At 28.5% G+C, this 5,099-nt stretch overlaps 1 protein-coding gene across 1 annotated transcript in view; it reads left to right on the top strand.

Moving 5' to 3' along the window:
• The first annotated feature begins 490 nt into the window (after window positions 1–490).
• LOC117174740 (A disintegrin and metalloproteinase with thrombospondin motifs 7-like) overlaps window positions 491–5,099 on the top strand; it is a 502,350-nt gene continuing 497,741 nt past the window's right edge. Inside the window, exon 1 of the mRNA XM_033364079.1 lies at window positions 491–723. The gene's annotated coding sequence lies outside the window, so the exon portion shown is untranslated. The remainder of the gene's footprint in view (window positions 724–5,099) is intronic.

The following is a 5,099-nucleotide window of genomic DNA, read 5'->3' as shown; positions in this document are numbered from 1 at the left end:
TCATTTAAACGTAAGGGCGCATCTAAATTTCGCGCCCTTTATGAGGACTTCTGGTTCCGGACTAATCACGATTAGAAGTTACAAGGCTGTGTGAGCATGTGTCAGTTTGTGTCTCAACTCTACCTAGAGGAAATCTAGGCGGTACCAACGGTAGTAGCGTAGAGGGAACGGTAGTAGTAGCGAGCGTGAGGAAGGGATCACTCGTACCGCTGAAAAGGGGGACCAGCGAATAGGATCTGGACCCACATGCAGCGCGTGATTGAAGAAGGAGGGTGGGGGAGAGAGAGAGAGAGAAAGAGAGCAGTCCTCTGGGCGCCAGGAGTGGGACTGATCCAGCAAAGTTTCAAAGTCGATCGGACCTCTCTCTCTCGATCAGCTTAACTCAGAGAGAGAGGTCCGATCGGTTTGGACATTTTTCACGATTAAGTCTCACTCCCGAAGAGAAGAGAAGAGCGCGAAAGCGCCACCAGTGTTGTAACGGCGATCGCGCGGCCCACCACTCAACTCTCGTCGCGCCGGTTTTATCGATCCGAACGATTTTTAAATCGATCGTCTTTTTGGAATTCAGTCGGAACTTTTTTTTCCAATTGTAAATTTAATATTATCTTTTTTTTTGTAAAAGTGGTGATCTGTTTTTTATGTTTAATATGGATTAATTTGTTTATTCTTCTTGAGGAGGATTTTTCAAAAATTCATTTCTATTTCCCATTTTGGAATGAATAGGTACGTCATCATTCTAGACACTACTAGAACATTGTGCGCGCTATGAGCGCACTAATTAAGGGGGCTTTCTTATAGTGGATGATGACTAATTAACAATGCAAATAACCGTAAAATAATTAATTTTTAATTCAAGGATTTATTAATTTAAAATAAATTTGGTACGTAAATTACTATTTTTAACTAATCATTATCTATTTTCGATTTTATTACCCACTATAGGGATACGCATTTTTTCAATTATTTAAAAATAAGAGATTTTTTTCATAAACCGAACTTTAAATATTTTTTAACATTGAAAAAACATTAAGGGTACATATTTAAGATGTTTTTGAATGAACTATTCTTCAAGGTAGAATCAAAATTGACTATTTTAATTAAATTAAATTTTTCTATGCAATTCCATTTACCACGTTTTCTATTTATATTTGACAGTAAATTAAGTAATATTAAATAATAATCAAAATGGTATTTTTGCAATAAATTTTAAATCAACATGGTTCTGTATTTTTATTGCATTATTTACATTTAAATAATAATTTTCAAAACGAAAAATTTCAACAAGCAGTATAATTTTGGCTATTTCTGTTAAAAATTGGAACTTCTGCTTAAATCCTGATGCATTAATATTATCTATCTCATTTTAAAACTTTACAAATTATGTTTTTTCTATATTTTTTTAGATGAATAAGTCTTTGAAAAGAAAACCGGAAAATTCTGAAATTTACAGGGATTTCAAGAATTCAAAACAATTATTTTTAAAAATAAATATATATAAATAAATTAATAATAGCATAATAATATAAGTTCAAAAACTCGAGTGCGTCGACCAAATAAATAAACACTCTAATATTTGTCCGAACCAAATAAAATTTTCTAAACAAATTTTGCAAAATTTATTTCAGCAGTGATCTACCACAAAGTTTGAAAAAATTTTTTTAAATTAATAATTCGATCCTTAAAAATATTTTCTGTGTTATTGTTCTTGTTTTAAATAATATTCGAACCTACAAAACAAAATTTTCATTCCGAAATATATTTTCTTAACTATTAATTTATTTGAAATTCAAACAATAATTTTTTTAAACTTCAAACATTAAAGAATTGTTTTCTTTGATAAAAATATTTCATGTTTCATTGTCAACAAATAAAATGTATTGAAAATAAACAATTTTCTTTCATGATTAAAATAGGGAATTTTATCAATCGAGAATCTTACAGTTCGGATATTTTATAATTTGGCAATTTTCCGTCGGAAATTTTATTCTTCGGCAATTTTCAAATTCGGTAATAAAATGTCTGGAAGTTTAAAAAAAATGTTTTTTTCATTTAAACTTCAGGAATTTCATTGAAAATTTTTCCTTTCAAGTTAATTTTTTTTACTGAAAATTTAAATATTTTATGATAAGTTTATCATTTATCTTCTTCAGTTTAAAATGTCTGTATTTTGTAAAAACTGCCTTTTGTGGTAGATTAATAATCTTCTCGGTGATTAAATCACCTCTTTAATTAAAAATTCAATTCTTTAATTAAAAATTATAATTTTTATTTAAAATTAATTTTTTTAACTGAAAGTTTAATTATTCCATTTTTTGTCATAAATTATATTTTTGGATCGACATTTAATTTCCTGGGTTATGATGCATCTGTTTAGTTGAAAATTGACCTATTTTGCTTAAATTTGTTTTACGGGGTGAGGGGTAATTTTTTTAACAGAAAACGTGATTTAAAAATTTGGTTGATAACTCATGCATTTTGTTAAAAATTGTTCTTTTTAATAGAAAATGAACCTGATTGATTGAAAATTAATCTGTTTGATTAAAAATCGGACTACTTTGTTAAAAATTCATCTATTTTGTTGAAAATTATTATTGAAAAAATTATATTTGTTTGCAAATTCATCAGCTAGGTTGAAAATTTTAAATATTTTATTTAAAGTTTATCTATTTTTGGCAAATTTATCTTTTAGATTGAAAATCCAACTATTGGACTAAAATTTCATTTTATTGCGTGAAGATTTTTTATTAGATATTAAAATTATTTGCAATGTTTTTTTTCATGATTTTTTCTAATTAAAAATTTAACTATTCCATGTATGATTTAAGACTTATCTTTTTCACTGTAAAATTAAAAAAATTAATCTTTTGGTTGATAATTCATCTGCTTGGTTAATAATTTAACTATTTTGTTTAAAGTTTATCTTTTTAAATTTTTTTTTATTTCAAATAAATTTTTTCAAATATTAATTCAACTACTCCATTTTTGTAAAAATTATTTTTTTATTGAATTTTAATGTTCTTCGCTGAAAATTTAACTATTTTGTAAAAAATTCATCTAGTTTTTTAAAAACTTGTCTTTTCTTGGTATAAAATTCATCTTCTATGTTAAAAACTAATCTTTTTGGTTGAAGATTTATTATTCCATTCAAAACTTCATTTCTTTGCTTACAAATTTAACTATTTTATTGAAAATTTTGCATTTTTCGGTTTAATATTTCTTTTTAATATTTAAATCAGCAGCCAAAAGGATCAATTTCCCAAAATGGAGATTAATTTTCTTCTCAGAAAGTCGAATTTTCGACAAAACAGAATAATTCTTTACAAAACAGTTCAATTCTTAAACCGACACTATGAATTAATTAACAAAAAAGTTATTTTTTTACGAAGAAGTTAATTTTTCAATTAAATAGTTTTATTTTTAAACGTATAGTTGAATTTTCTATCAAATAGGGGGAATTTAAAAAAATGTCAAACAGACATGGATTAGTTACATTGTGATTTGAAAAAATTAATTGTTCACTAAAAAATACGAATTGTCTGTCATTTAAATTAAAACATAAAATACAAATTTTTAACAAAATAGTGTTTAATATTAGGTAATTTTTAGAATAAATAGTTTAATTTTTAATAATTTTTAATAATAAAAATAAGTTTTTATCCCAAAATAATATATGTAGTTACTTTTTCAGTAAAAAAAAGAACATAAATTTTCAACGAAGAAATTAATTTTTTTCATTAACAAAATAGTTGAATTCACAGCCAAAAAAAAATAATTTTTTTAAAACAGAAGATTGATTTTCTACTTAAAAAACGAGTTTTCATTTAAATGGATTAAATTTCCACAAAACAGGTAAATTTGTAACCCAACACTATAAATTTATATTCAAAAAAATTAATTTTTCATACTAAGTTGTTACTTTTTTAAATAATAAGTTGAATTTTTCGTCATTTTCATTGAATTTTTTCTTTAAAACAAAATACATACAACGATGAATTTTTCAGTACAAAAAAGTATTTCCTGCAAAAAAATTGAATTTCCAACCTACAGTAAGAATTTTTAACCGAAAGGTTAACTTTCAACTATTTACTTGTATGTATGTATGTATTTAACTCTCCCTTTTACGGGTTTGAGGGCCTCCGCTGCCTGTACATATATTTACAATTCCAACCTTAGTCTAACTTAACTACTACTTATATTCTACTCTTTCGCATTACGTAGGATAAACAATAGTAACAGTAGTGATATTAATTCCTAAAATGAGCGAGCTTCCAGAGCTTCCGTTTCCTCTTACCATAAAAAAATGCATTTCCCACGATATTGAAAACAATTTTCGTTTTTTACTGTCCCTTTTCAGGATCACCCGTTTGGCTCTGCCCTACTCCCTTGCTTTCCCTTACTTCATCCAATTTCTTCATCCACATCACTCCCTGTTCCCCTTCCTTTCCCCTCTATCCCTATTTATCACACCCCACACCCTACCTTCTTTGATGGCTTTTTCTACCTCTGCTTTATTTTCTTCCTTCCCCCTCTGTCTTTTTATTTTCAGCATCTTCTCATGTTCTTTTTTCCTCCTATTATACTCCTCCTTCTCTATTTCCCATCTTCACCATTTACTCACACACTCTTTTATTCGCTCTTTACTCTCCCAGCATTCCTCGTCCCACCAGCCTCTCTTTCCCCCTACTCTTTCTTCATTAGTACCCAGCTGATCCTTTACCTTTTTAATGGACCCCTTCAACCTTTCAACTAACGAATCTATTCGCTCCTCTTTTTCATACCTAACCTTCTCCTTTTCCATCTTTGTTTAAACTTGTTTAATTTATCCACTCCCCAGATTCCCATTTTCGTGTTTCGTTCGCACCCTTTTTCCTTTCGCCCTCTGCCGCGCTTACTGACGTCTCTTCTTAGTGTAACTATGACCGGGAAGTGCTCAGACCCTATCTCATTCCCTACCTTCATACTCCCTATCATATGCCGCATTCTTTCTTCAGCTAAGTTGTAGTCTATTACTGTTGCTCCCTTTCCTATGAATGTGATCTCCCCTTCCTCATCTCCTTTCATATTGCCATTGCATATAAACCATCCTGTTTCTCCTATCA

The sequence above is a fragment of the Belonocnema kinseyi genome, chromosome 1 (assembly GCF_010883055.1).
Source record: "Belonocnema kinseyi isolate 2016_QV_RU_SX_M_011 chromosome 1, B_treatae_v1, whole genome shotgun sequence".
NCBI classification, from domain to species: domain Eukaryota; kingdom Metazoa; phylum Arthropoda; class Insecta; order Hymenoptera; family Cynipidae; genus Belonocnema; species Belonocnema kinseyi.
Note: the sequence above shows the minus strand (reverse complement) of the source record. Positions and strands in the feature narration are given on the sequence as shown.